Source organism: Corapipo altera, unplaced genomic scaffold (assembly GCF_003945725.1).
Source record: "Corapipo altera isolate COAL_440 unplaced genomic scaffold, ASM394572v1 301, whole genome shotgun sequence".
Classification (NCBI taxonomy): domain Eukaryota; kingdom Metazoa; phylum Chordata; class Aves; order Passeriformes; family Pipridae; genus Corapipo; species Corapipo altera.
This window is the reverse complement of record NW_020884926.1, coordinates 3,364,894-3,376,401: the sequence shown is the minus strand read 5'-3', so window position 1 is coordinate 3,376,401 and position 11,508 is coordinate 3,364,894. Positions and strand designations below refer to the sequence as shown.

Below are 11,508 nucleotides of genomic sequence, written 5' to 3'. Positions count from 1 at the left end.
GGGGGCTCCGCTCCGCCCGCCCGGGGCCTCCCCGCTGCCCGCGGCCGCCCCGCCGGGGCCGGCCCCGCTCGCCCTGCCCGGCCCGGCCCCTGCCAGGCCGTGGCCCCGCGGCGCAGGTACGGGAGGTGCCTCTCTGATTTTGTGGCATCATCCCTGCACGTCACGAGGCTCCCGGTCGCGCCGTGTCCCGGCCCGGCCATGGCCGCAGTGCTGTGGCAGGTGAAGTGATTCCCCCGCGGGGGGCACAGGGCACGGCCGCGGGCGGGGCAGCCCCGTGTCCCTGTCGGGGCAGCCCCCTCTGCCTGCGATGCTCTCGGCATCCCGGCCCTCCGTGGGAAAACGCCTCTCGGACAGTGATTCCCTCGCGGGTAATTCCTGCCTTGGCTAAAAATTGTGTTTCCAGAGCCTCTGGGGCAGCACTCCCCAACTTTGAGCCCAGATGGGCAGGATTTGTTGGCGCGGTGCAGCTCTGTGTGTGTCGGGGAGGTACGTGAGGGAGGGACAGCATCGCTGCCCGGCTCAGAGTGCATTAGTGCTCCAGGGCACAGATGAGGGATGAGCCTTCTTTTTGCTCAGCAGCCAGATGTGCTTCATCAGGGCACATTTGCCTTTTAGACTCACATTTGCCTTCTCTTCGAGAAGAGACTGTTTTGCTCTGTTGTATATCATCGTTTATTTGTCCATCCCTCATCTTGGCACGTTGAACAGGATGGGCTTTGATGCTCTGTGAGATGACTGGGAGACATTCTGCAGATGTGGGGATTTAAAAACAAACCAAGGCACCGAACTCCAGCAGACTTTGGAGACGGGTTAGGTGTGCTTGTTCAGTGTTCTGGTGTGAGCTGGCTGTGGTATGGTGAGGGGCATGTTTAGTGAGTATTTAAGAACATACTTTTAAATACATTTACAAAATCTTATTATATTTAGGTTTTTTTGGCTGCTGAACTTGCAGGCTTTCAACTTCTTTTACCCTTGTTATTTCTGGAGCTCATGAGTGATGTGAAATAGCTGCTGAAGGAGAACCACTACGTAAATGGTGAAAAATGAGGCTAAACATGTACTTCAGGGGGGTTTATTTTGAAAGTACAGGTATTCAAGGTGAGGGGGTGTACAGAAAGCTACATCTGAAGTACTGCTTCTAAAAATACAGGCTTATTTTCTTGCCAGTCTAAAAGCCACTTTTGCCTTGACAAACAGATTCTGCTGGAAAATGGTGACAGGTGTAATTCAGACACATTGGAGTTCCTTCACTTTGCCTTAGCTGAAAAAGCATCATCAGTTATTGTATCTCTGGCGTCTTGGTAGACACTGGCAGCTCCTTCAGGGTGATGTGGAGTTGTTGGTAAGTGGATTTGTGTGCTCTCTTAGTTGTTGGGGTGCATAGAAATAGTAAATCTCCAAAGAAGGGTGTAGAATTTAACAAATGCAGGAGCAAAGGGCACTTTTGGACAATTAACTGGTAATTAACTTTTGGACCCAAAGTTGCTTCAAAGCAATTTTCTCTTTTAGCTCATTTTAAGCATTGCAACAAGTTATGGAAAAGTTGTGGAGGACATAAAAGTGCTTTCAGGATTCCTTTTTGGCGTCCAAGTGGTAGTGAAATCTTCACCAGGGCAGTGATCCCAGAGCCTGCCAGGAGTCCTGGGAATAAATCCTTGTGGGATTTACGTGCTTGCCCTGCTGGAGCTGTGTGTGCTGCACGGGCAGTGCAGGGTGTGGGCAGGGAGGGCTCTCACCATGAGAATTGAAGCTTCTGTCTGCTAACAAGAATTAGTTAATGCTCATAAATCTCACCAGACATAAAACATCATCATGATGAGTGTTTGGACTGCACAGAAAGTGAGTTCTGAGTCCCAATTTTACAGGAAATCTGCAGCTGTACTAATTTCTGCTCCCTGCCTTGTCCCTCCTTCCCCCATCCACAGTTTTAGAGTATTTAACTTCAGGAGAGGAGAGAGACGTTTCCAAAACAACTTGTGGTGTTTTCTAAACAAAACCAGAAGCGAACGGAAACAAACCCTAGATTCTTTAATTGCTGACATTGACTTGTGATGTCTCTTGCCAAAATTTAAAAACCATCCTGCAGTTTCATATGGGCAAACAGAGGTAACACCTGAACGTGTTTGGTGGGGGGAAGCTGTTAAAGGTTGATGCTTTGCCTGGGAAACAACTCGTGAGAAAGAGATCTATTTATACATGTTTAATATGAGCTTTTTTCCCCTCCAAAGCGTTTGTCATCTGTAACCAGCATAAACATTTATGATTTTTACTAAGTATTTCAATTCGTAGGTTGGTTGTTGACTACAAAGCATCCCTCCTGAGCATCTGACCTAGTTTGAAGCATCACAAATGCACCCAGAGAGGCAATGGGCTTTTGGAGGCTGCTCTTGGGTTTACTGGGAAAAACTTCCAGGAGAGTTTTTTCCAAAAAAGAAGGATTGGGTATCAGAAATATTTCTATACATGCAGAGCAAAACTGTATTTTTTTTTTGTGTTGCAGGCTGTCATCAGATTGGGTTTCCTGCTGAAATGCAGCAGGGACAGAGGCAGCTGTTACAGCTACACCACACCATGGGGGGTGCAGTGCAGAAGGAGTGGGAAAAAGTGCAATCCTAAGGAATATGCCAATTGCTTATATTCTGGGAGTTGGCATAAGTGTTAGAGCTGGAAGGTGCTTATAATTCAGTGTTCAGATAGTGAGGGTAAATTACTTTTTTTCTGTATTTCCAGATATGTTGATGGTCACGATGGTAAAGCTGGTCAGTCATGTCCTTTATTTAAATTATCAGTGTGGTACTTCTGGAACAGTGTGGTGGGCTATTCAACCATTTATCACAAGAAAGATGTAAAAAATCACAGTGTTCAGTAGTTTTAAAAAAGTAGTTTAAAAAGCCACTTAGTCCTGTTCGTTTTTCCAACAGACTGACTGAAGTCAGTCATGTCATGTAAGATTCTCACTGAAAGGGTGTGGGTAGCAGTTTTTCTGTCTCCTGTGTTAAAACAGGTAACCAGAAACCATACATGACTCATATTCACAATTCCTTTAAAAAGATTCTTTTCAAATAACTCTGCATCACAGATATTAGAGATTGTTTTTTTTGTTCTTCCATTTGAGAGTTCTGATTTGCTGGAAAAGTAATAGTATCCATTAATTTAATTCCAGTAAAGCTACTGCATGTGTACAAATGTATGAATAGTCCCAGTTTTGATGCTGATTTGCACCAAAGATGTAAATTATTGGAATGACAGCATTTTGCCACCTACTCCACGTCCTAAGCAATGTTGGCAAACGAGGGTCTGGCTTCTAAGTGTGAGGGATAAATGACACATAAATAGGTTTTAAATGTGCTAAAAACTTCTACCAACTAACTTAATTTCTCTTAATATGAAAAAAAAAACAAACCCAAACCACTTTGTTGACTGTTGTTTTACCTCAGAGAATGGAGGACACTCACAGATCTTTTTCCCTTTGAAGAGCTGTGGACTGTCCATGAGCTTCCATTGGCATCAGAGAGCAGATAGAGCAGGATGGGCAAAACCATAGGTGAGAACAAACCAAAGATCAGCAAAATAACCAAAAAAACCGTCAGTGGGTACTTGAGAACACCCCTCTGACTCTAGGATTTATTTTCAGCCTAAGTGTTGGGGAAGCTTTATGTAACAAATCCTCAGGAAAGTGAGGAATGCTGATCTTTGTTTCTGCTCGCTGGGGGTGGTGTGACAGAACGTTACAGAGCTCATCTGTGGCTTCAATGTCACTCTGAATTCAGAGAGTGTGGTCATACTTCTTGCTTTTCAGTAAGTACTTCCAAGGTTTCACAGACTATCAAATCTGCCAAGCCTAGTCTTTTTAAAAAAAAGAGGATGTAATTATTAATGCTATTTTAAAAACAAACCAAAAGAAACCAGCCTGAAATTCTCAGTTGAAGATAAACTACCATGAAAAAAACCCTAATATTTTCAACTTCTTGCATGATTGGGATTCCTGTGACTGACTAAATTAGCTACTAATTGGGGAACAGAGATGGAGCCAATAGATTTGTACAACCATTCCACATGTCTCAGGATGTTCTCTTTTATTTCTTGCAAATACACAGTCCAGGAATTTATTTGATTTTTTTCAGCAAGTCCATTTTCTTGGTGTTCCAAGGGCAGCTCACAAGTAAGGAAGCAACTTAAGTAATCAACTCTGTTTATGACCACAACCAAGCTCTGAAACCTTCTGACTCAGTTTATGCTTCTATAAAATTAGTTGACTACTTCACAGGAAGGTGAAGATGTTTAATTAAAGTGTAATTGTTTTGCCTCTGAACTCATCCAGGTCCTGATTCAATGCACATTGAAGTCAGTGAGGAGCTTTTAATTAATTTCCTTGAGCTTTAAATAAGTGCCCATGTACGTGTACCCTTGAAGGAATTGTGACCTAAATTTTTGCAACAGAGTTGCTGTGAAGGGGCAAAATAAATCCTGAAGCAGCTTAAGGTAAACTCCTGATGGGAGACTTTTTGTGGCCCTGGGAAGGGGGTGGTGCAGCTGCAGGGACCTCTGTGCCTGCTGCCATACTGAGGTCATTTTAGTGAGGTTTCCCAGCTTTGGGTGTGCTGGATCTTGTGTGGAAAACTGGAAATCTCTGTGTGCCTTGGCAGCTTTCTCAGTTGGGCAGAGGAGGCAATATCAGACTTCAAGATAAACACAGTTAACTGAATGTTTATGCAGAAACCATCAGCAATAACACTTAAAATATAATTAACGTTAAGAGCTGATGCCAAATGGAGAAAAATGGGAGCATTCACAGCTTCTTAGCTGCTTTTTTTTTTTGCAGGAATGTTTGTGGATGCCAAATCATACTCTTTGGTTTATGTGGAATTCGTGAAAGGTTTTGCTTAACTTCAGAGCTCAGAAACATCAGGTTTTTGCTAAACAGAATTTTATCACTGGAAGGTTGGTCAACACCTACAATGAACTTGGTGAAATAAACCTTTCACGGTTCACATCAAACTGTTTGCAGCTGTTCTTTTGCTGTTCCTCTGTCAAGTTCTTAGTTCACAAACTTTTGCAAAACGTGTTTTAAGCCTTAAAGAAAATTCTGAATGTGAAGCAGCGTGTGAGGAGCTACAGTTTTGGCCCAGTTTGTTTTTCATACATTCATTTCATTACCCTTTTCTTGGTAGCTGCAAGTTTAGCCATAAGTGCTCTCAGCTCTAACAGAGGTGTTCTGTAATTGTACAGCAGTTTGGGAGGTGCAAAAATCTGGCTGCACTTCCAGTCATTCCCTTTGCCCATTCTGCCTTAAATTGGTGGTGGTTGGATGCAAATCCTGCTCGTGGAAAATTCCTGAAGTGATCTCAATATTGGAGTTTGATTGATCTAGATAAGTATTGTTTCATAGGTGAGCTGAGGGTCGGTCTCTTCTCCCTGGTGACAGGTGACAGGATGAGAGGGAACGGCCTCAGATTGTGCCAGGGGAGGTTTAGGTTGAATCTCAGGGAGAATTTCTTCATGGAAAGGGTTGTAAGGCATTGGAACAGGCTGCCCAGGGAAATCACCATCCCTGGAAGTGTTCAAAAAAACATATGGACGTGTGTGGCACTTCAGGATACAGTGTAGTGGTGAACATGCTGGTGGTGCTGAGCTGATGATTGGATTTGATGATCCTAAAGGTCTTTTCCAACCTTAACAATTCCATGATTCTGTGATCTCACCATGCCCCTGTTCTTAGGGAAGCAATCACCATTTATCCTGTAAATTTTACATGTATAGGAGATCTTGAAACAGTCAGTTTTAATCATTTAACTAGTGTTGATCTCTGAATAAATCAAACTCGCCACACAATTCCACACACAGTTTTCCAGCAGCTCAGCCTGGTTGCCTTTCCCTTATGTGTGTTCTCTGTCTTACCTGTGATTCTTCTGCAGCACAAATTCATCAGTCCCAGCACTGGTGGGGACTTGATCCTAACCCTTAAACCCTGCAGCCTGTGGTTTATTCCTCTCCAGCCCATGAGTGTTTGCACAGTGGTGCTAAAGGGAGATTCCAGCTGTCAAATCACTGACCTCATCCAGGTTTGTGTTCAAGGCCAATGGAATTCAGGTGACATTCAAAATCGTGACGAGGGGGGAAGGAAATTGCATCCCTGTTCCTGAGAAATAGGAAGTCTCTGGAAGGCAAGATTTCCTTCCTTGTCATCCTATTTTACCAAAAAATACAGATAACAAAGGGTCTGTGGTAAAATGAATGTATAATGAGGGGTTTGTTTTAAACTTGAGAGCACTGAAACTCCTCTCTTAGAATGGACAGGGATTTTTTTTTTTTCCTTCCTCCTCTCTCCATCAGACATCTTTGTATCATGGTTTGGTGACCTCAAGGAGGTGAAAAGAAATGCTTTTTTTGTGCTTTTTGCTGTTAATAACTCCTTCAGAGGTACTGTTGCACATGTAATTAAAAGAGATACTCAGACCAATGTGTGGAACACTTTCCAGGAAAGCTCCCAAGGAATATTATTTTGGGAAGGTCCCAGGAGCAGAGTCCCTTGGCCATATTATCCAGTAACATTCCTGATGCTCACAGATCACTGGGGAGGCAAAGGCTTTGTGTTCTGTTAGTACCAAAGGGGTGATCAAGGAATATATTCATTTTAGACAAACAGCCAGTGATTTGTAGTTCAATTCTCAGCAAGAGCCATTAATAAAATATCTCTTTAAATGGCTTTAAAAATTAAACCTTCCATTGGTTCAGAACTGAAACCACTTCTTTGCTTTTTTGGTTATCCAGAGCATCCATGGGGGAAGCAGGTGAGATGATTGTATTTATTTATTTATTTATTTTTCTCTAAAGAGGCAAGAAAAGTAGGTGACATAAAGGGGTGTGTTTATCACATTTTACAGCTGATTTTATTGATGTGTGAGGCCACAACAACATTTGATGTTGTTGTCTGACAGTTGTGCAATTTTGGTAGCCAGGAACTATTAATCTAAGAGCCTCTGGTCCTAGCACTGTGCTTTGATACAGTATTGCAAAATACTAAAATGCCAAGTAGTCACCAACCTAATAACAGCTCACGTTTTAATTGCCTTAAAACAATCCAGTTAGCCCTAATCTCTCTACTATAAAAGATTCGTAGGCATTTTCAGTGTGAAATGTCTGTGACCTGGCAATAATGATGTTCAGATGTCAGTAAAAATTACAGGGCAGCACAGGGCACGTTTTAAATTGAAAGCTCTTGCTAATACCCAGGTATCTGGAGATTCTGTGTTGATGAGTACCAGAGAAATGCCTATAAATACATATATAAATATATGAACATAAAATGGAGAGAGATCCTTTTGGTGGCACTGCTCATGATCATGATTTCTATGGTTAAATGCACCCAGCACTGTGAGAATTTGGTCACTGCACCACAGGGAGTTTTGACTCCCAAAGTGGCACTTCAGCTTTTTTGGAGGCTTTTACTGTGTGACTGTGAATTGAAATTCAATGTTATTGTTGTTTTAACTGCTTGCAGATACTTACTGGAATTCTGCCTGTTGTCAATTAGGGTTTTGCCTGTTCTGGGTGGGGAATTGTGCTCTGGGATGACCCTGCTGGAGGGGGTTCCAGCTGACCCCACTGTGGTCCCTTCCAAGCTCACCCATTTTGCAGTTCTGTGGTTTCAGACTGTTCTGGAATGTTCCTGGTTGGTTCAGTGCCACCTGCCTTTTCGTTAAAGTTGCCCAAAACATCAAATTTTTGTACTAGATACAGCTTAGTTTCAAAAATCTGCACACATATACCATATTAATGAAGTGTTTGGGTGGAAACACCCCAAATATTGACGTGCTTCTCCGTGAGCACTGCTGGGAACACCAACATCTGTCCTTGCTCGTGTTTCTGTTTCCTCTTCCATTCCGAGCCACTTGAGAATCGCTGAAGAGGCAGAAAACATCCTGCACTGTGAGATATCCCCACACCTGCATCAGTTTGGGCATTGGCTCTGCTGGGGAGGCCTGTTTTGGGGTTATTATGAAGACTGAACCAATTTCTTGCTTCTGCTGTCAGCTCATTCTTCATCAGTGTTCACGTTTCATGAGCCTGGGGTGTTTATGCCCCACCTATTAAGTTATTTTTCAGCCTGTTGGCTTCAGTTTTTGTAATATAAATGCCAGCCTTCAGCAAACCCCAGATTTAATACTAATGATCTCCAGGTCCTCAGAGGATTGTGAGTCCAGTGTTGCCTCTTCTTGCAGAGCTCCTTTGAAAACGTGACTTTGGTCAGAGAGCTGATTGACGTGACCAGGGAATGAAGCGACCCCAATTAATGACTCTGTCATTGGTGTCAGTAATTAATAGTCAAAAGCACCTTACCTCACAGGTGGAGGTGTTACCTGGGTACATATCTGGGCAGTGTGTGACATGCCAACCACGTAAAATGGGATGGATACATTGAAAAGAATTTGATTCTTGTAAGTGGTTGATAATTTTTACCCATTATTGGTGCTTCGTTTTTTTTCACTGTTCTGTGTTTCAAATTAAAACCCAACTATGAAAATAAAAGGGATGAGAAAAGGCATCTCAGGTTGGTGCTGCAAACTTCGTTTTCTCTTTCTGAAAATACAAAATATTTGCAGATGGCTCCACACAAGGCTCTGCTGCACAGCTTTGTTTTGATGATGGATGTGTAACACTGTTTTTACAGCAGTAATTCTTCAGCGTGGGACAGCCGGTAGTTAAATCATTGGCTATCTGTCATTAGTGCCCAATTTCCTGCCTGGGAGATTTGTAGCTTTGTTATAAATAGGGGGAGAGGTGCCTGAGCCTCAGTGAAAGATGCCCATGGTCAGGACAAGAGCAGCACTCGTCCATCCAGCTGGTGAGGACCCTCTGGAATAAAGTACTGTAACATTCTTCTGGAATTGTTTCTGTGGCTGGGATAGATTTGTGTATAAAGTGCTGCAGAGAGTGTTGTCACTTTATAAAGAATTTTTGACACGTTCATCTTTGAAGTGTGAGTACCTTGGGGAAATGAAAGGCTTTTTTTCAGGTTTTGTTGCTGTTACTACATTTAATTTCAGAGGCTTCAGGTTGACTGACGTGAGCTACCTAAAAACCTGTGCTACCTTTTTTAACTGGATGAGGTGTGATAGGTGCCTTGTCCTTGAAAGAAGGGGGAAAATCATCTGCTTTGTGTGTGCTTGAAGGTCAGGAGGCAAATATTAATTATATAAAAGCGGTGGTTATGATGGTAGGGTTTTTTATTTATTTTTAAATTAGCTTGAGTGTTGATGTAAGAGCTGTTTTGATATATTGGGAAGCTTTACTGAATGCACTTCATTACTACTTTTGAAGTCCATATGGAAGCTCTGAAAGGTGATGCAGCACTGGGGAGAAAAACCCCCTGCTTGTGTTCAGAGATGTTTCATGAGTAGATGCCAGTGTTTGGGGTTGGCTCCTGTCCCTCTCCAAGAAAGTTTCGTTAAAAATTTAAATCTAACATTTAAGAGATGCAAACCTACCACGGGAGTTCCAGCAGTAAATTGACCTGAATCTGACACTGGGGTTCAGGTTCTGAAGTCAGCTAAAAGGCAGTACTGAACACAGAAAGGAAGACAGGAAAAAAAAAAAAAAACAACCCTATTAAATATTTCAACTCTTACTGTTCACCTATAAATAGGTAGCTGTTATGAATTCTTCATTGTGTCCCTCTGGAGATGGGAATTAATCCAGTCTCCAGCTGCCTGTGACTGAAGGTCACCAGTCAGAATGAATTAGAAGAAAATCTGTAGCAGGATTTTGCAGACTCTGGTTCCTGACTTCAGGTTTCAGGCTCCAGCTTGGAAGGTTTTTCAGGCTCTGGCTGTTCTCTGTAAAAACGCCATTTGAAAATTAACAAGGCTTAAATTAGGGGCAGCATCCCCTTGCACTTAAAGCTTCCCAGTGTGTCTGTGCTTTAAGCACTGAAGTGCTCCGTGGTGGAACTGTGGAAGGGAATGGCTTAACCTTGGATAATGATATCACAGGGCTGAGGGGACCCCTCATGCTGGCTCTTAACTCCATTTGTGCAGTGCAAAGGGAACCTGCAGTGCTTGGGTTTATTCTCCACAACTCCTTATCTGAGCTTTCATAATCCTATCCCGTTAATTGAGGGTTTTAAACTGCCTTGAACAGAACCAGTCGGGTTCAAGGAAAAGAAAAATAAATTGTAGCTGAACCCGACTCCTGTTGGGTTTCTTTTGGCTATAACTGGAAATGCCAAAAGATATTAAAGAGGTAGTCAGCTGAGTTACATTTGAAAGAGCTTGCCAGATGGCTGCTCTAAGTACCCTAAATTATTAAGGCTGAATATGTAAAATGTTACATTTTCTGACAGCTTACTGCCTTTTTATTTTTTCCCCCTTAATGTAGGCTGTGCAGATTCCTCGGTTTCACTTTGTTTTTTTCCTAAACCAGTCAAATGTGGTTGTTAGGATTTTCAGCATTACAGAGGACTGCAGTGTGTGTGGGGGGGAAGATGGAATTTGAAGGAACAAAAGCTCATGTTGCTTTCTCATTGCATTAAATAAGCATGTCTTTAAAATTGAATGGGATGCTTAAGTGGTTTCCCTTATGCAAAATTTATAAGCCCACATTTTTGTAATGTGCCTTTTTTTTTTTTTTCTGTGGGGATGTGGAATATTTATTTATTTAAAGAGAGGGAGTCAGAGTAATTTAGAAGTTCTGTATTATGAACCCATCTGTGGCCTTGTCCATCAAAGAATCCCATCCAGGTTCTGAATTCATATGAATGTGGGTGGAAGTGAGGGAGATACAGTTACAAATCTGTAATTTTCAGTTGCTGTGTGTTGGAATCCTCTGCTGAAGGTTCAGTCAAAACAGTTCTTGCTGCTGAGGCTTGAGTTTCCTGAGGAGCCGTTTCCATCTGTTGGTAAAACAGACGAGTTAAACTGAGATGGAGTGCAGATTTCTCCTGTCTACATTTTTATAAAGTGAAAACACACTGATGTTCTAAATCTAGGCAGGAAAAAAAATAAAAGGGGGAGCTAATGACAATTGCAGTGTTTTTTCATGATTTATTGCTGTGTCCGGGGTCAGTAATTGAAGAGAAAGCCCCTGCAGTCTTTCAGTTCACTTTTGGGGAGGAATATATCATATTTTCATTAAAGCCTTTTGGGGACAAGTAACAACGTGGAGAGGTAGGGAAGCATCTCAGGGCTAGTTAAAAATACTGAATCCCCTTCTATGTGGGTAATATAATTGTAAAGTATCCCAGATGGTTTTCAGTGAAGTACCTGCATCTCCTGCTTCCAACTGCACGTTTGCTTTACTCTCATCTTTTCCTGCCTTGCTAGAAAGTGTGGCTTCAACCCAGAGTGGTTTGGATGCAGGTGATGCTCAGAGCTCCTTTTGCCAGGGGACCAGGATTGCACATCCCCTCCCAGAGCCCAGAATTCAGCATCCCCTTCCCAGAGCCCAGAATTGCACATCCCCTCCCAGAGCCCAGGACTCCACATCCCCTTCCCAGAGCCCAGGATTGCA

At 42.7% G+C, this 11,508-nt stretch overlaps 1 protein-coding gene across 4 annotated transcripts in view; it reads left to right on the top strand.

Moving 5' to 3' along the window:
- The window catches only part of CTNNBIP1 (catenin beta interacting protein 1), a 32,746-nt gene that overhangs the window by 614 nt on the left and 20,624 nt on the right, over positions 1-11,508 (top strand). Inside the window, exon 1 of one of the 4 annotated variants that reach the window (XM_027657949.1) lies at positions 1,200-1,342. The exons of 2 other annotated variants lie outside the window; for them this stretch is intronic. The gene's annotated coding sequence lies outside the window, so the exon portion shown is untranslated. Of the gene's footprint in view, positions 1-1,199; positions 1,343-11,508 lie in introns of those variants that run through there. One more of the 4 variants, XM_027657946.1, reaches the window with a different exon arrangement.